The 20,674-nt window shown below is 37.2% G+C and overlaps 1 protein-coding gene and 1 non-coding gene across 5 annotated transcripts in view; one reads left to right on the top strand and one right to left on the bottom strand.

Moving 5' to 3' along the window:
- GRIK1 (glutamate ionotropic receptor kainate type subunit 1) overlaps window positions 1-20,674 on the bottom strand; it is a 495,577-nt gene that overhangs the window by 323,484 nt on the left and 151,419 nt on the right. The gene's annotated exons all lie outside the window — the stretch shown is intronic.
- Window positions 3,900-4,032, top strand: LOC126026979 (small nucleolar RNA SNORA51). Its single transcript, XR_007502159.1, has one exon. It is a non-coding gene; the product is annotated as a small nucleolar RNA SNORA51 (small nucleolar RNA).

Raw genomic sequence — 20,674 nt, 5'->3', positions numbered from 1 at the left:
TCAGACAGAGTAGTTAGCTGTTTACCAATTTCATTTCTGTTTCTTTCACTGCACACAGCTAGACTATATCTCTTTGCTTTATTTCTAGTGAGATGTCTGGATATGATTGAGCTCTAGAAAACAAAATATGGGGTTTTTAAATTGATATACGTACTGATAGTAAAATATATCCCCTCCAGATCCAAAAGCTTGTTGCATACAAACAGGGCTCGGTTAGGAGAAACACAATAAGAAGCATCTGGATTTTAAGATCATCATAAAGAAAAAAAGTAAATTTCAGTAGGGTTCCTGCTTTGAGCTTTGCAGTGCTAGTAAATAAATTATATTTGGCTCTTAGATATTTATTCAAATTACAGATAGAATAACATTGACTTACACAGTTATTTATAATTATCAAAATATAAAGACTAGTTTCCTGGGCTTCCTGAGTACCACTTGGGAATCCTCTTCTTCACCAAAAGAAAACCAACTAGTGTGTGTGTGTGTGTGTGTGTGTGTGTGTGTGTGTGTGTGTGTGTGTTTGTATTTGCATGTACATGTATATTATATAAGATAAAAAGAGAAACACTGTAGATCTATAGATTGACTTTTTGTAGTAGAATCCCTTTTAAAACATTGGTTTTAAAACATACAATGAAAATGTAGCAATAAAGCAGTAAACTACTGAAGTAATTTATTGATGCAAATGAATATACACTCAATCAAGGGGGACATTGGGATAGGGGGTGGCTTTCACAGCTGTATTCAGGGGTCTAAGGATACTTGGACCAGGCCTAATAGTAAGATGTTCCAACTGAAAATTCTGGAGGGATTAGATATATACCCAGTTGTGTTAGATCAAAATCAGGTCTAATGCATGTCAAGGCATGTACTTTATTCCTTTAAGCCTCCTCTCTGACCAACTGGTACATAAATACATAAGACATCGAGATGCTTCCTAAGACCTGCTCCATTCATTGTGTTCTTTTCTCACAGGATGGAATATTTGAGACCATTAACTTATGTCATATTTACTGTTTTCTAGGTCATTCTGGAATAAGGGCCTAGTGAGTTATATGTTTTCACACTCTACCTCTTCCCCACTAATATAGTGTTGCACTATTGGAGGTGATTCATGAAAAAGGAGGCACAGAAATAGGAATGCTTATGTTCACAAAATTTCCACACACAGGAGGAACATTTGGTTGCTCAGTTAGAGCTAAAGTGACTGACGAGCATCTGTGACATCCTTGTGGATTAGATTTCCTTACACAAGAGCAGAACTCATTGGTGAGTTCCAGTGAGTTTCTACATGGAATGGCTGGAAATGAATCAAAGACTGAAAAGCAAAGAGGTTTTGCTTGCCTTTGGCTCTCAGGCCTAATATCCAGTTTCTGAATGCAACACCATTTGGCAGCATTGAATGGAGCTTGTCACTGTGGGCCAGCATTGTGGGAGATTATTTCACCACCAACCTGCTATAATGTGTATTAGAGCCATTACTGGTAATTTCAAAGAAAGAACCTGTTACTAGAGATGGATTGTTAAAATATTAGCCAATGAATAGAAGCCACATGAAGCAAGGCCAATTTCTTTGTGAAGTTTGAGCAACATTCAGAGCTACTGTTCCTCCTGTTTGGGTTCATTCCAGAAGCACGAGAAGGACTTATGTGCTTGTAATACATGCTGCATATTCATAATTCCTTTGGAAAATGTCTTTCTGATTTGTAGCTTTTAGATGTTGCCAGCTCTGTTCAGTGCCCCTTTGCCATTCAAAGGGCAATTGGTAATTTTCCTCTACCCACTGCAATGTGACGAATTTAAAATAAAACACGTGGAAAAGCCATCAATATAGAAATAGGTCCACATTATTTTACACTGTTGATGAGAAAGAAAATAAATATAACAAAAATATTTTAGCCAGGATCATTGAAGGGTGAAGTATAAATGTTGAACCCATGCTGGGTGGATTTTCTCTGGATGTTTTGTTTTTTTCCCCTGTTCATCCAAGTGTGCTAAGAGTAGGTTCACCAATTATTTTTAACTTGACCCCATGGGAGTGATCAAAACAGTGTGTGGTATTCAGTGATAGAGGAACATACTACCAGGGTCAATTCCTGCCTAGAACCCTCTGCCACTGGCATAATTTCTGAGCACCCATAAACCTTCACTGAACTAAGTTGGTTGGCAAGCAGATCAATGAAAACAAAAGTCTAATATTAGAACTGTTTGAGAGTTTTAAATTTAAAGTATGGATTATTTTTGTAACCAGAAATACACTGTAAAAATAACATTCTTATTTACATCATTGGACTTGGGGAAAATAGCTTTGCTTTGCCATCCCAGTTTCCAAGAACTATTAACAACATTAGTATGATGGCATTTGAAATGCAGGGTAGGTCAAAGATCTTTCAAGTTAAAGGACTCACACCCTTTGCCCTTAAAGAATTTCATCCTCCTCCTTTATATTTCCATTGAAATCATTAGCTTTGTGTCTTCCCCACTCAAGCCATCTTTTTTATTTAGCCCAAACACTTCTAATTTACCTTGATTTAGAAAATGTATTTTTTTTCTCATTAAGAATTTTCCCTTTGAATTAACTTTTTAGAAGAGTAAAGAGAAGTCAAAAAAACATGAAAATCATTGTAATTTTACCAACTGCTGCAAAGCAATTCGTGTGTCACAGGTAGGATAGTGCAATCAAACACAATTAGCTGGAACACAACTTATTTTCTTTCTTTTTATGTCAGTGGCTGTTGTTTTGTTAGGCTTGTTAGTTTTTGGAAACAGAGAAATTTGCTCATTTGTAATTCATGCTTCTTTCTCCCATGGATTCAATCCTAGCGAGAGAAATACCTAGTAATGTCCGCAGCAGTGATTAGGGATCAAGTGTCAAATACAGAGAAACAGTAATGGCAAATTCGAAATTCTGCCTTGGCATTTTATTTTAGCCCCATCAACTGGATGCATTCTTTGAGTATCTATTATCCTCTGATGCATGAGGACATCTGCCTTCACCGGTCTTACAGGCACAGACAGTAACAAAGGTGATATGGCAGCTGGCTTATTCTGGGTATGGGAACACTACCTAACCCAAAGTAATAAAATTTCTTATTAAAAGGAAAGATATCTTTAACCAACCCTTCATTTCCCTCCAGAGACTGACAGGCAATTTCAACTGTTTATTTTTACTTAGCTCCAATGAGTGACTCTATTTCATTCCAGCCTCACAATAATTTGGTGGTACATGCTGTTGCTGGCACGGAAGGGAAGTGGAAGTGAAGTGCATCATTACAGGCATTCCCGAACAATCTTGGTGAAATTAGATTCTTTGGAAACAAAATCAAGCCTTAGTTTAAAGGAGGGGGAATTGGACAAGAGGAGAGTAATGTGCAATTGCTTAAATTAGTCCTAGCTTTCAATGCATTAGACAAGGTCAGAAAAGCAAAGTTTAAATTATATTTCACTCATGTGTGCACTCTGTCCATAATCATTAGTTAATGAGCATATTGATATTTTCACTCAGTCTGTTTAGTTTTAGAGAGCACATATTCATTAAACTGCAATTGCGGGTGTACAAATATAGCATTTGTTGGTGAACTGTTTTGTTCTCTCGAACCGTAGTTGATTTTAATTTCAGTCACACAAATGTGAAATGGAGAAAAATGGCTTTTCCATTCCACCTTCCCATTTTGAATATTCAATGGAGTTTATTAAATCTCAAGCATGGGGCTAATCTGAGTTTTTCACTTTTTTTAAATTTACATCCTTCCTCCCCACCCCACACCAGCCTGTACTCTAGACAGGCTTTCTACTTTTTTTCCCAAGGACACTTGGAATATTGGTCATGGGAATGTTGCACTGGTGAACATGAATATATATTCATATATATATTAAAAAATTAAAAAAAGAAAAGATAAGGCCTCCCAATTCTGAACACAGGCTGTGTTCTTTACACTGACTGTATAGATAGAGGAGGTACAGTAAATGCACCCCATATACACCTCAACCCAGGCCCTTTGCCTGGTCTGTATTGTGAATTGGGGGACAAAAAAATAAACATAAAATTTACATCCTTCTAATATAGAAATCTATTTTCTGATAGCTTCCATGACTTGGCCTCTACTACAGCAGGTCTCTGTTGAAATGTTAGGTCACCAGTGAAACCTTCCAGTCTGTCCCATTTAAAACATTTAATCAGCCCATGCCCTTCTTTACCTCTCACTTAATTTATTCTCTATAAGTCAGCAAAATTCCATATGATACTACAGGGTTTCTCATTTTAATTATTTTTAAGTTTTTACCTCTCCCAACAACCACTAAAGCTCTATGGGACATTGCCTGGCTTATTTATACCTGTACCTGGTGTGTAGTAGGGAAATTTGGTTTAGTAGACAATCAATGGATGAGAAAGAAAAACAGACATGATAATACAAAAATATAAAATAAAATAAATAACCCCCCAAAAACAAACAAAAAAGGAACCCAACAAATACAGTCACATACATATACATACTCCCCAAAACAAACCAAAACAAAGGCAAAGTGAAATTATGTTTATCAACTTACTGATTAAATTATCTCCAACTCTTACTCATAAAAAGCAAAGTAGAACATAAATAAAATAAAAGAAAAAATACAAATATTCTTGAATCCTTTGTATTTAAAGAAATACTTCAACCTTGATCTGAAACTTGATTTTTTAACTTTCCTTGATAATGATTTGTTTCTAATAGTGATAACAGCATGTTTCAACATCTGTCTTAAAGGCTGCATGGTGTGAAATAGACTAGGGGGACAAACTTGTATTCTCTTTTGTGAATGCTTTAATTACTTTTTGGATCTTCACCAATGAAACAACCAGCATCTCGTATCCAGCACCCAGGCATTTGTGAAGTCAAGAGAAAATACACAGAGATGTCCCTCTGATTCTGAAATGTATCACACAGGCCAGGTCAGCCTGGAAAGGGGAATGTTATTAGCATAGTTTCTGTCTCATTGAAGGATAAGTTCACATCAGTGTGCTGTAACACTGGCAAAGGTGAAAATTTTGGTTATTGCATTCTCAATCACCTTTAGCATTTCATTCTTTGTGACTGAATACATGCACATAAAAGGATTGGAATTTAGAAGTCTAAGAAAATATAAATATAACAGAATACAAAGATAATATGTTCTGGAGAGAGAAACTATCCTGGGCTTGTCTGCATTGATGTCAGTAGAGTGAATGCCTTTAGCCCTTGACTCAATCAAAGATGAAGAGAACCGAATCTTGCATGGTTGGAAACCAGCTTAAAGCTATAATTTTCCTTGAAGATAACTCTGAGTGACAAATGGCCTGCTATTGATGGGAAAGCTAATCAGTAACATAATTAATTCATGTTTTATAAATTGTATAACTACATACTATACATTTATAATACGGTTTAAGATAATAAAATCTACTTCTAAATAATGAAATAATAAATATATAATAAATAATTAACATTATGTATAGTATTTATGTGTTTCTTGATGTTGAAAGTTTATACCCTATTATTTCCCCCAAAATCCATATATGTGGATTTGTTGTTTAAATCCATGTTGTTTGAAGATATGTTATCTAACATCATAATATCGTAACTGTAAGTAGCTTCTCCAAACTATTTTTCAGAACTGTGTGATATTTTTCTCACATGCCTACCATATGCATATAAATATATTCATTCTTGACAGATATGCTGCTAAGATTTCCTGACAATAAGCATCATTAATTGCCAGATATTACCTATCAGAAGCATGGAAAGTGTTGGTTATGCATAATTTGAACTGTACAGATACTAAACGGTCTCAAGAGGAGTTCGCAAAATTAATCCTCACCATAAAAAAGAAACTGTCAGTAAAATTAATGAGTGAATTCATATACTTTTGTATCATCAGTCGTCAGTTCGATTGCTATTTGATAAAGAGATTCTCACATTCTAGGAGCACTTGGTTGTACACAAGTTTTTTGGTTTTAGTATTGAAAATTTAACTCTAGTACTGCAGCAAGTTGCAGATACTAAAAAAAAAACAAACAAGGAGTATGGCACTGAACATACGTGCAATGCATTTTAAACAGTTAGTTTTGTCTAAAGAATGTGACTTTCCATGATTTTCAAAAAGATTTCCCTCTTATTATTTAATGGGAGCAACTTACATATAGAATAATACAAAAATAGATTCACAAACATAACTGAAAACAAAATGAAAAAAAAAAAAACAAAAACAACACAGAAACCTAGAAAAGTGAACAAGGTTGCCTAATCTCTAGAAAATAAATTTTGATAAAATAGATTAGATTCGGGCCCGGAGAGATAGCACAGCGGCGTTTGACTTGCAAGCAGCCGATCCAGGACCAAAGGTGGTTGGTTTGAATCCCGGTGTCCCATATGGTCCCTCGTGCCTGCCAGGAGCTATTTCTGAGCAGACAGCCAGGAGTAACCCCTGAGCATCGCCGGGTGTGGCCCCCCCCAAAAAATAGATTAGATTCTTAATCCATTTGTATTAGTGAAGATGCCTCAGGAAATAATGTTGGGGATTATCATTAATCTTTCAAATATCTAAAAATACAAGACTATGTTTTACCACATATATTTATCTGTTAAATATATCTTTGTCAAGGAAAACGATTTTGAGCCCCATAAAACTTTGGAAACAAAGTACTTTTAGTGTTTTGACTGAGGGATAATCAGAATGAGCCAGATTGCATTTGCTCAATGTTCCTTTTTTTTTTATCCTCTTCTCTGTTTCCAACAATGGGCAACACACTGATTTTTTAGTTTCTTCATTTCCTTAAGTAAGGACAAGGGCATCTGGAGGCATTCTGTTGCCCTCATTTGTTGCAACTGTGAATGGGTTCCTTTGTGATCAAGGAGATTTAGGCTGGTGAATTCTATGCTTTTTTCTTAGTTATGTTCTCCCGCATTTTTGGACGGAACATACATTAAGCTTCTTCCTGTTCTGACTTGGTGCTCTTGGGTGTTGGAAGGACACGGCACATATGGACAAGAGGCCTCCCACTGAGCTCCTGGGAGCCAGGAGGACACAGAAGCAGCTGGACCTTTTACAGCCTAATTGGCAGCGAAGTAGATCACAGGAGGCCCAACGTTCACCATGAGGAGATAAAGATGTGGGAGAGGACCCCTGAAGAGACACATCTAAAGCCTCTACCTTCTGCCTCTTTCGATAACAATTCCAACTGTGTATGGCGGGTTGTGGGTTGTTATGGTGACAGGAGAAGGAAGAGCTTGGGAGTCAAAAGGAGAAAGCAAGTTGGATAAGATCTCATTTTTTTAAATGTGTGTGAGATAGTTTTGCAATATTGAAATATTGAAAGTCAAAAGGAGAGAGTGTTAGGTTGCAGGATAAAGGATGAGCATGGGCACTTTGACATATTAAAACATTCCGTTATTTCTCTCATACAATAATGCAGAGTCTAAGATCATGAACATTGACGCTGGAGTGACTTGCTTCCAAGCTTCCACTACTTGCTAGCAGATAGTCTGACCCAATTCCTGTATCTGTGATATGGGAAGAAGACTCCCAGCCATTTTAGAAGTATAGTTTGAACATGAACTAAGTTAAGTACAGAGAATTAATTACTGATTTTCTTCAAGTACATATCCATGATCATCCAGCTGTGAGGATTAGTTCATATTTTCAGAGGAAGTGGTAGAGTGTATATGAATAGCATGAAGGTTCTAGGGTCATGGCCTTGATTTCAATTCCCATATAAACCTTTCTTAACTATGTAACTTTAAATAAATTCTATGACCAGTCCATGTTTAAACTTTCTCATTAGTGAAAACAAAATCTTTCTAGTGGTCATTTCATAAGGAACTTCTAGGAAAAAAATGAAAAAAAAATCCTATCAACTTCTGTCAGTGCCATGATTAGAGCTCAGCAGGAGTGAGTGGTGATCGCTGTTTACAGAAGTGATGACTCATAAAGAAGGTGATTCTGGGCAGGGATGTGGGATGGAAGCACCAGAAACAACACTGTGGTATACAATGTTTCATGATATTAAGTCCTATTTTTCTCCTAGAATGAGTGTTCACAGATAGAAGTGCAACCCATGAATTTTTCCCTAGCCCTCAACTGCTACTATAAATCAAGGTTGTATTTATACAAAGAAGGTCCTACCACTCTATCCTGTGGCATGATGCATATCATGATTATTATTGCTAGAGAGCAATTAAAAACACCTTACAACCAGTGTTTAAAAGGGGAGAAGGGAAGAGCAAGTGTAAGTGTTTATGTGTATGTGTTTGAGAGAGAAAAGAGACAGAGATAGAGACAGAGTGACAGAAAGAGATAGAGAAAAGAAAAATGTGTGCTATTGAGGCAGACAAGGGAGGTCAGTGGGAGGATGGGTAGCATATTGGGGACTTTGATTGGTGGCAGAAAATGTACACTGGTGAATAAGTAAGTGTTGGAAATTGTATAACTGAAATTTAATGATGAACAACTTTGTAGCTATACCTAATGGTGATTTAAAGTAAAAGAATTAAAGCAATTCTTTAAGTAGCTTACAACATATTGGTCAGTATTATCTTCACCACATATTTATGTAATATATATTTTAAAAATGGGGGGGATAAATTGATTAGTAGAATGTAGACATATGTCTTGTATATGGACAACAAAGCTTCAATATCTAACACCTTAAATATCCCCTTGAGTGCATTAGGAGTGATCCCTGTGTGTAGAGCCAAGAGAAACTTGAGCACTATTGTGTATGTCCTCCAAAAATGTGTCAACACTTATGGTTTAGATGTGCACAGTTACAGCACTGTACTACCACCAAAGTACCTCCATCAATTTAAATTTTCCAACTCACCCTGCTCTAACTCTCCCCTGCCTGGTAATCTCAGATTTGTCATCCAAGGCCAATGTCTGTCACCTTTTATTACTGTCTATTCCCTTGTTTTATTTCTCTGTAATATATAGTTGTGAGAAATCATCTGCTATTTGTTCTTCTCCTTCTGTCTTACTACACTTCACATGATAACCTCCACTTCCCTTTAATTCGCCTAAAAATCCATTATATATTATAAAACACCAGAAAGAGCACACACATACACACTCTTTTCTGGCCAGATCCCAAAGTAAATATTGAGAAACAGTCATCATTTTCAGGGACCAAGAGTTTCATGCAATTGATTTCCTTGGGTGATTCAGACACAACCAGACTGCACTGCATCACACTCCAATACTTCAAAATTTCATGGAGGCAAGATGTTAGAATTTTAAACTAATTCTTTTAGATCTTTAGAGCAGTCTCTGTTGGCCTTTGCTATATAAACTCTGGCCTTAATATTGGCCCCAGAGTCTCTTTGACTTTGCCCCATCCCAGCTTGGAGGATTTCTCTCCATTGGAGAAATGAATAATTCAGAATTAGAAACTCTACCACATGAGCCCCTCCACTCCTGACTCCCAATGTGGTCATATCCTCATTATGAGAAAAGCCATTGCAAAAGGCAAACAGCTTTTTCATAATTGTTATTTAATGGATATTGCTTGCTCCTGAGATTCCTTTTTCGTATCTATTTGTAATTCAAAGGTCAGCATAATACCACTGGCATACATAAGTATTCTGAGAGAAAGATTTGTTTCTCCTGATTGAAATTCAGATACAATGGCATGGTAGATTAGTCTAAGAGCCTCTTATGGGATGTGGGTCACAGATAGGTTGAATTTGACCTCCTTTAATTCTGGGTCTTCACTGGTCACTCAGAAATCTGAACTACAAATGTAGAATATGACCGGGAGCATGTGTTCATGGGCTTGGCAGATAGGAGAAATTACCAAGCAGAAAGACTTCATGTTCTGCCATAGCCATTCTCTATCCTCTTAACTGGCCTTAATATCACCTAAATGGATTATCTCCTTAAGGTAATTTAAGTGGGAAAAGGCAGCCCTAGAGAGTAATTTAGGCCTCATGTATGTACATATCTGTAAGATTTATATGGCAAGGCACACTTAAATTAGTAATGGCAGTCTCCTTTGAAGATATTATGTATTGAAATGTTATTCAGCAAGAAAGCTATTTTCCAGGTAGGCATGGGTGATGATTATTTATTAGTTTAAAATGCATCCCTCCTTCCCATCTCACCAAACACCACTTGCATATAGAATGAGCTTGAGGCTCTCACACAGCACTTTATGCATAAAGCCTGACTGCTTAGAACCACTTGTGATTGAAGCTATGGGGAAGAAATACTCATATATAGTTGTCTGTATTTATGGAATATACTTGTTTTCCTAAAAGAATAGAGTGAAATAAAAAAGGATAAAATCTAGGACTACCTGTTTAGTGTGTGTCCATATGTGTGTGTATGTGTGTACGTGCGTGTGCACACACATGTAAGTGTATGAGTTTTTTTAGATTTTTTTTATTTTATAGCATGTTATTTGGAGTTCACCTAAGGTTACTGCCAATAAAATTGCATCCAAACCTGGAAAAACGTATAGGTTGCCAATACCATGGTAGTTGGTCATGGACCATACATTCTCAAATTTAGATGACAATATAAAAGTCATATTTGTAAGGTCAACTCAATTCTTCCTTCCCCAGAGAAAAACTGGATAGAAATTATGAGGAGACTGAGGAAGCAGCCAGGAATACTTGAAGTAAAAATGAAAATAAATACAAAAAATTTTAGATGGAAATGGTAAGGGATAAGCTTGCTTTAAATTTTTTCATTTAGTTAAAGAACTGTGAACTAAAAAGTTATTGATAGTTACAATTTTGGCATATACTATTTCAACATCAATTCTACCACAAGTATCTACTTCTATCAATAGTGCTCCCATACTCCATTATCTCCCACCTGCCTCCTGACTTCTATTTTGACAGGCACATCACAAAGTTTTGTGGGTGCAGCTTAGATCTTACATTTCAGTGTTGTTGACACTGTGCTTTGGGTTTACATCTCTACCTCTCTCCCACATCACAAATATAATGCAAGTCCTGACCCTGATTCTTCAATACTTACCTTTCTCACTTCTTCCTCCTCCTCCACCTTGATTTCTTTCCTTTTCTTCCTTAAAGTCTGGGATCAAGGGTGATTTAGTCATTCCCCCTTCATTATATTATACTTCCTCATTCTATTATTCTATAAACCATAGATAAGTGAGATCTTCTTATGTTTGTCTTTCTTCTGGTTTACTTCACTCAACAGAATATCTACCAGTTCCAAACAGGCTGCAGAAAATTGCATGATATCATCATTCATTACAACTTCACAGAATTCCGTTGTGTATATGTATCACATCTTATCGTCCATTCATCTATGGTTAGACACGTAAGTTGATTCTATATCATAGTTGCTGTACTATAAGTGCAGCAATAAATAATGGTGTGCATATGTTCATTTGCATTAAAGTTTTTAAGTCCTGGGGGCAGGTAACTAAAAATGTAAATGCTGGGTTATATGGCTGTTCAATTTTAATTTTACTAAGAACTCTCCATACTATTTGAACCAGCAGTGGATGAGGGGTTAGGTTAATTTCTTATGTGATCCCATACTAATGACAATGATATCCATGGAACAGTCTCCCATCCTTAACAAATGATCGTCTCATAAAGGAGTCAACTGCTTATCTTTGTCAAAACAGAAGTTTGCACACTAGCTTAGGATGAATCAGAATTAGAAGCTAGATAGTTTTAGACATTTTTTATATATTTATTTAAGCACCATAATTACAACATGTTTGTAGTTGCATTTTCATCATAAAAAAGTACACATCCCTTCACCAGTGCAACCTTCCACCACCAATGACCCCCATCACTCTCCTCCCCACACCCTGCCTGCCTTTGAGACAGGCACTCTATTTCTCACTCACTACCATTATCAAGATAGCTGTTGGTGTAGTTATTTCTCTAACTACACTCACCAGTCTTTGTGGTATGCTTCATATCATGGGATGATCTTTCAACCTCATCTCTATTGTCTCAGGGTATTATTACCATACTATCTTTTATTTTTTTCTTAAATCCCACAGATGAGTGAGACTATTCTGTGTCCATTTCCCTCTGACTCGTTTTACTCAGCATAATATTTTCCATGGCCATCCATGTATAGGAAAATTTCATGACTTCATTTTTCCTGACAGCTGCATAGTACTTCATTGTGTATATGTACCATAGTTTTTTTAAGCCTCTCATCTGTTTTAGGACATCTGGTTGTTTCCAGATTTGAGCTATTGTAAATAGAGCAGCTATGAAGTTGGCATGCTACTTAAGAGTCATTGGTGTCCCAGAGACCAGCAAGTTTTAAACATTTTTATATGGAAAACTGAAATAGAATATTATTTAAAGAAAAAATTGTCTTTTCTGGAACTTTTCTTAAAATTAAAGCAGCAACTAGCTGCTATAGAAGTGCTCACCAGCTGACAGAATTTGTGCAGTTTTCAACCAGCTTCTCACTGGCCATTTAGCAGAAGTGACTATTGAGCCAAATGTGTGAATTCACCTCAATATGGGAACCACATCTTGTGGCTGAGTGAAGGTTGGAGGAAAATCACTGAAGGCAGCAAGGAGCTTTCTAGTATGTGTAGCTTATTCACCTGTTGGACAATTCTGCACTCTGAGGGATGTTAATTAAATCAAAGGTTTGTGAGTTTGGAGTAGGAGATAATCATGGTAGGGGAGCCTACCAAATGATTATCATATGGCAAGTATTGAGCCTAGGGATTGGCATGAATGACACCATTTATTCTGAGGCAATCACAATAGTTATCCTAATTTTACAGATGTCAAATTAAGGCACAGAGAGTTTGAGCACCTCATCTACAAACCCCAATCACATAGGATTTTAATATTAGAAAGATGATAATCATCATTTAGAGACCTACAGACTTTGGAACCATCAATTTAGCCATTTACTAGGAAAATTCTGATAAAAATACTGTAAAAATGGCTCTCAATGAAAAATTACAAAAACAAGATTTTTTTGTCTAGCAGAGTGTATGCTGTAAGAAATGTTGAATAAAATAATAAAGTAGCCCTTTAGGATGGAGCTGGATGGAGGTGGGATAAATGGAGGGGCCTTTTTCTGCCATCCCAGACCACGTGGCTCCAACTAGTGGATATCTGGGTTCAGGAGATTGGTGGGTAGAAAACTCACATGCAGTCAGCTTCCAGAGAGATCATCTTTATTCATGCTCTAGCCAACATGTGTGGCCTGCCATAACCATTTACGCTGGATCCTATTTAGCCCTGCATTGTACCTAGTCCCTCAGCCATCTCTTCTACTGCCTCCTTCTTTATTCAGGCAAATCTCCCTTTGGCCCCTCAGGCCAAACCTTTTATAACTTCCCCAAGATCCCTCCCAGAAATGGGAGGGTCTTTCTTGTAGGTAAGTTTACCCAAAGAATAGGGGTAGGGTTACAAGAAACATATTTGATACTCTTCTAAATGCTTCTGTTGTATTAACATGGTTCACATAACAATTTCTTTTTTCAGTTTATTTATAATTATTAAATTACTTTTTTTTGTAACACAGGGTTTATTCCTGACTTGCTCCTGGAGATGCTTAGGGAACCATATGGGATTCTGGGAATCAAACCTGGATTGGCTACATGCAAGGCAAGTACAGCCCTACCTGCTGTACTATCACTCCAGTCCAGACCTAATTATCCTTTTAGGTGTAATTTTATTTTCCATTTTACAAACAAGGAAAATGAGTCAGAAGTGCTTTGCCTCTACTTTGTTTTTGTATATTAATTTGTTTTACTATTTTTTAAAAGCATCACTGTGAGGTACACTATTACAAAGTTATTGATGATTGAGTTTCCAACACGCACCCCTTACCTTGCCCCACTTCTCCTAGCTAGATAGCCCATGGCTGGATAGAAATGTTGGTATGTCCTATTTTATTACCCCATGACTGGGGACAATTTAGAAAAAAATACTGATATATGTACCAGTGATTTATTGCTTTATTTTGTTGTAGAGGGCTCTCTCTTTATATCAATTCATCTAAGTAATTTAAATAAGAATGGAAATATATCTGAAAAGCTGGAGACTAGTGGTAGGATCAAATAACTTTTTCTATAAATGCTAATGGAAGTAACATTAGAGGGCTTGTGAGCCATATGGTCTGTATTTCAACTACCCAACCATGCTGAGGCAGCAACTGACAATATAGAATAAGTGGACCTTTTCTGAGATTCAATAAAACTTAATTATAGAAATTGGTGACACTGGATTTGGCCCAAGGGTACAGTTTCCTGATCCCTAAAATTTCAGTTTTAAGAATAATACAGTTTTATGACCAAGGAAGAGAATTCTGCATGATATTAATATATTTAATTTTATTTTTTAAATGTGTGTGTGTGTTAAGGGGAAACAATGGATATTTAAGATAAGCATTATCAGGATTTTTCATTTCTTATAGCAAGTTATGTAGCAATTCTTCATTGCTTAGACAGGAATAACCCCAGGTGTTACTCCAAACATAAGTAAATTAAATAATTAAAATAAGACAAGTTGTGGCCAGATGTATCCAGATGTGGAAAAACACATATTACAGAAAATATTTATTGGGGGGTTAGCCACACCCAGTGAAGCTCAGGGGTTACTCCTGGCTATGGTCTCAGAAATCGCTCTTGGCTTGGGGGACCATATGGGACGTGGGGGATAGAACTGCGGTCCGTCCTAAGGTCAGCTGCATGCAAGGCAAATGCCCTACTGCTGTATCACTGCTCCAGCCCCTCCAGAAAATATTTTCAAAAGACATGCCTCTTCCTTGCAGGCTAGAATTTGAGTGGAATGACTGATGTTCTATAAGGTGCTTTGAACCAGAAGCTCGCTCACATTTTGGGTAAAATGGCACAGGACAGGGCAGAGATAGGAAACACATAAATTCTTCTAATCTTGGGGCTCCAAATTCCTAGAGCCACACTTTAGTTACAAGAAGATGTATGTCTCTATCTTTATTAACTTGCAATTAGTTGGGATTTTGATCACAATGCAAAATAAACTAATTTAACCAGATGGAATAATTATATTTCTTAATTAGATAAAGAAGATGCTCTTGGGTCCAGAGAGATAGTACAGAGGTTTCCTCACATGTACCCACAACCTTGTACTTGTCCAATCTGGAATCAATCTCTGGTACCACGTATGTTTTCTAAGCACTGCCAGGTATGTTCTTGTCCCACTACCTTTAAAAAAAAGGTGCTCTTTACTAAAAAATTGGGAAAATGACAGAAATACAACTTGATGTGACATTAGACACAATAATAGAGCTTAAAGTCCTAACATCTCAAATACCTTCCTCTGCCAGTTACTGTGTGATTCTGGGCAAGTTACTTGAAAATCACTGCCAGTGTTTTTATGTCCAAAATAAATTTGACTACAATGAATTCTCAGGGATGTGGTGAAACTAAAAATGAAATAAAATATGTGAAACTGATGAAATGATAATATTCACCTTGTATTTGGAAAATTATGATTATGATTCTTTTTTATTGGGGGGGTTTGGGCTACACCCAGTGATGCTCAGAGGTTACTCCTGACTATGTGCTCAGAAATTGCTCCTGGCTTGGAGGACCATATGGGACACTGGGGGATTGAACTGCAGTCTGTCCTAGGTCCGCATGCAAGTCAAATGACATGCTGCTATGCCACCAATTATGGCCCCAATTATGATTCTTTAAGTATATTTGCATTCTATATGAAATACCACACCATTTGAGTATTTGAATTACCAAGGAATATACACATGAATAAAAGAATAACTCAGATAATAATATTGAATATGTATAATATTAGTTACCTTAACATTAAAAATAATTTGATGGTATTTTGTTTTGTTTTGTTCTGGGCCACACAGGGCTTACTCTATGTTCAGGATACTCCTGGTGGCCTTAGAGAAACATATGAGAAGTTGTGATTGAACCTGTGTTGGCTGCATGCAAGGCCAATGCCCTATTTGCTGTAATACCATTCTGGCTCCTTAAGGGTATATTTTTAATTTATATTTGTATATTCATGTACCAGCTATAATAAGCATATTAATTTGTAAATGGAATAATGCAAATTTTTATAAAAGTCAAAAAAGAATAGAATATAGAATACTAATTTTAAAGCCTTATATAAAACAGCAAAAAACACGAGGTCCATGTTTTTTTGAAATTGGCTACAGTTAAGTGTTAGATCCTTCAGTTGTGAATAGAACTGTTTTTTATTATTTAGAATTGCAAGAAAGGAAATAGGCAAAAATGCTGGAGAACTTGACAAAGGGCTGTGCTTCCAAGCAAGAATGATTTTAATATAGTCTACCCATGCATTAGAATTCATCATTTCCTGTATGAGCCCTGCGTCTCTCTTGCTAGTCACTGACCTAAGTTGTTCTTTCTAACACATGTGTCACTCCCTGCTTGATAAACTCACACTCACTTTTTAGACTCACACATCTTCTTGATAAACCCTTTTCCAGATCTTCATGACAGAATGCAGTTCTTGTTTTCCACATTCTATAAACATGTTGGCCATCACATTTTACAATTATTTATTTATTTATTTTAGGCCACGCCTGGAGGTGCAAAGGGGCTCTGTGTAGGGTGGACATTTGGTGCTAGGATTAAAATCTCAACCATGGAGAGCTCACAGACCCTCTTGACTGCTTATTGAAGTGCTTTTATTCTGAAGTGGGAAGGTACCAGTAAGGCATCTTCCATTTAACATTCATTCACACAAGCACTGTTCAGCAGACCAGGGGGTGCCACCATCATTCTCAGCTATCTGGTTATGTGGGTAAATGCAATATCCATTGCTGACAAAGCTTTGAGGTAATGCGGTGTTGATCAAGCCCAGATGGAAATCATCTGGGCTACTCTAGTGATACTAGGGAGTCTCCAAGGATATCCCTGGCAATGTGGGCCATCCACTTGCAAGGATCAAACCAGGATCCACTGCACACTAGGCAAGCAAGTGCCTTAACCCTTGTATTACCTCTAGCACCAAGCCATGTATTTCAGTCCTCTTAGTATCTTTCAGGTCTTTCAAATATTTTTCTCAGTGTCCTTCATATATCCAGCACCACTTATAGTAGGGGTTACTTTAATTTACAGATATATTAGCCCTCTCTTCTCATGAATCTTATACTTCACTGAAGGAGACAACAAGAACAACGGCAGATAAGATGTCGAATATATACAATGCCAAATGGTGATGAGGACAGAAGGCAGGGCTAATTAGTGAAAGGATAAGTGCCTTTCAGGTGGAAGAATCAAAAGGAAATCTCTGATCAGCTAACACTTATCCCTTGTACAGGTGACTCATACTGAAACAGTACTGAGAGGAGCACATTTTATGGATGGACAGAAATAGATGGGAAGAAAAGCAAGTCAGTCAGTAATCTAAGAAAATTTAATATGTAAAATAAGAAGGGCTGGCAAGATGGTGTCTCGGTAACATGCATCTGGGCCAGCCACACATATAGTTCCTATATCCTCTATTTCCAGCTCCCTCAGGAGTGTTCCCTAAACACAGAGCCAGAAATAAGCCCTCAGAACTACTATATGTTGTGTCCCAAAATACCAGCAAATACCAAAAAAAAAAAAATGGGAGGGAAGGTAATGAAGGCTTTCATTAAAAACCTTTAGTTGAGTTTAGTGGGAAGGCTGAGAGGGTGTGAGAAGGCAAATGATTATCAATCTACTTAATCTGATCCCACTGACATCTCTATGGAGACTAGTATCAGAAGTGGTCAAAGTAAGCTGTACAGAGTCAGCAAGGTTTCAAACACTTGACTTAGGATCAATGGTGATCTTGGGTGGTGGTGTTGAAATGGCCACTGACTTGTTGGATTACAATTGCATGAATTTCAGGGGGGTGGCAGTTAGCTTCATATATTCTTTTTTTTTTTTGGTTTTTGGGCCAAACCTGGTGGTGCTCAGGGGTTACTCCTGGCTGTCTGCTCAGAAATAGCTCCTGGCAGGCACTGGGGACCATATGGGACACCGGGATTCGAACCAACCACCTTTTGGTCCTGGATCGGCTGCTTGCAAGGCAAATGTCGCTGTGCTATCTCTCCGGGCCCAGCTTCATATATTCTTATATGTATTGCTGTCACTACATGCATCAGCCAAGGTCGAGTGCCTTTCCACTACTAAAACAACCCCTGTTCTCTTTCCTCCTACCCCAACCCTTTCCTTTCTCTCTAATCACCACCTTAGTTTCACCAAATTAAATTCACCAAATTAAAAAGTTTTATCTTGAAAGTGATTATTAAAAGAAAACGAGTTTGAGTTATTAAATGTAGACTCACCATGCAACCAAAACATTTCTGTGTTGTTTTAGGATTGTTGTTAAAAAAAAATAGCAGGTTTGGGGCCGGAGAGATAGCATGGAGGTAAGGTGTTTGCTTTGCATGCAGAAGGAAACCGGTTCAAAACCTGGCATCCCATATGGTCCCCTGAGCCTGACTGGAGCGATTTCTGAGCATAGAGCCAATAGTTACCCCTGAGCACTGCCGGGTGTGACCCAAAAACCAAAAACCAAAAAAAAAAAAAAAAAGCAGGCTTTTGGATAAACTCCAACATTTTTAGTTCAAGAACAAAATTTTAATACACATAGCTTATATTGATAAGAAACAAAATGTCGGGGCCGGAGAGATAGCATGGAGGTAAGGCGTTTGCCTTTCATGCAGAAGGTCATCGGTTCGAATCCCGGCGTCCCATATGGTCCCCCGTGCCTGCCAGGAGCAATTTCTGAGCACGGAGCCAGGAATAACCCCTGAGCAATGCCGGGTGTGACCCAAAAACCACAAAAAAAAAAAAAAAAAAGAAACAAAATGTCTACAAACTGATGCTGATATCTGTGGTTTGGAGAGAAAAATATTCTGTGTACTTGCATAATTTTAGATGTTGTATCTTTTGTTATCTAGGATTAGGATTTGTTAATATTATTTAAAAAGGTACAAATGATCCTGTATTAACTTTCTGCTTAAAAAAGTATAATACAGCTTAGTTTAATTGAGGTGGCTATTTTACTAGTGGGATTTTCACATCTCTATGAATCATTTTGTGAGATCACAGAAGAGAAAAGTATGATAACTGTAAAAATGATCAAAACCTCAAATTATCCTTGTGAAACAGAAATATGTCTAAAGAGAAAACTTTAGGAAATGTGTATGGGTTTTTTAAATGACTTCTAATAGCATCCTTGATACAATTTTTAAGTCTATAACGAACACACAATCATATCCTGGATCATGCTTATTTAGATTTGAAACCAGAATTGTTCTGAAACTTCTGATTTGAATGCTAATTGAGGGAGATAAGTGCTTCATCTCCACTCAGATAGGCAGGATCTTATTTAATAGGAATTTCATTCTCTTAGAACAATCTCAACAAGTAGCTTGCAGTCTCCTGCCTGCCTTTACAATCATGTCTCTCCAAGGGAAGACAGTGGCCCCAATTGAACGGTGTGAAACTGTCAGGCTTCCTTCTCACATTCTGCACACTTTCTTCTCTTTCCTTACAATAAGTAAGACTATATAAAATTCTCGACATTGGTCACCACAGAGGACTAAGAAGTCTAAAGGAATTTAAGTCTGTGAGCCACTCAAATACCATTACCATCCAGACCCACTTATTTGGTACTTGAAATAAATCTCTGATAGACTTACATCAAGGTGAGTATAGTAGTCAGTTTTATGTGTCTGCTTGGACAGGCCATAGTGCTCTAATATGGGGGGAAATAAAAGACTATTCCCTACCACTTTATACCTTTGGGACAGGAAACCAGAGTGCTTTGGGAGCTGTCATAACCTCAGATAACTCCCAGGAAGAGAGTGGGAGTATGAAAGAGAGACCCTGTCCTTACCTTTATACCCACTACAGCCTCTTCCTTCCCCACATCCTTCTCAAGTATCTGCTCAGAAGCTCTTTGTTCCTCCCTTACTCTACAGTCTCTATAATTACATCTATGCCTAAACCTATACTTATGCCTATACTTATATCTATGTCTCTCTATATCTATATATGCTTATATCAATATTTGATTTTCTATATTTACATATATATATCTATATTTATATCTTACTGCCTATCTATAATCCATCTTTCCTGACAAAACATTATCAAGGTACTCAAACATGATACCAGAACCAGAACATAATTTTTTTTCTAAATAGTTCAGCCTACTCAGTTGGTTCTGCTCATCTAAACAATCTTACTTGCTGCTTCCCTACATAAAACAGCATTAAATTCCTGTCTCTAGCCACTTGGATTCTACATCCTTTCTTTGGAATTGTCACTTGTGATGTTCAAGCTCTCCCATTTCTGGATGTGTAGCATTGTAGATGTTTCTCGGAGAGTGGGGATGAGATTCTAATTTGAGTTGCTTTCCTTCAGAGCAGGTTAACTTCCATAATGTGGGTGGAGTTTAGTCCATGAAAAGAAAATACTACTGACCTCCTCCATGCAAGAGGGAATTTTGCAGCAGATTTTCATACCTGAACTGGAACAGTCAGTCTTCCAGCCTGAGAAAATTGAACTTGAATTGTGGCATCAGTCTGCAGGTTTATATTTCAGATTTTTGATATGCTAGTCCTTATACTTGCAGGTTGTTTGTTTGTTTGTTTTTGCTTAAAGTAATGTATCCCATGCCTGAGAGATTACACAGGGCTAAGGTGCTTGCTTTGCATGTGGTCAATC

Source organism: Suncus etruscus, chromosome 13 (assembly GCF_024139225.1).
Source record: "Suncus etruscus isolate mSunEtr1 chromosome 13, mSunEtr1.pri.cur, whole genome shotgun sequence".
Lineage (NCBI taxonomy): Eukaryota > Metazoa > Chordata > Mammalia > Eulipotyphla > Soricidae > Suncus > Suncus etruscus.
The sequence above is the reverse complement of the archived record's forward strand: the minus strand, read 5'-3'. Positions and strand labels throughout refer to the sequence as shown.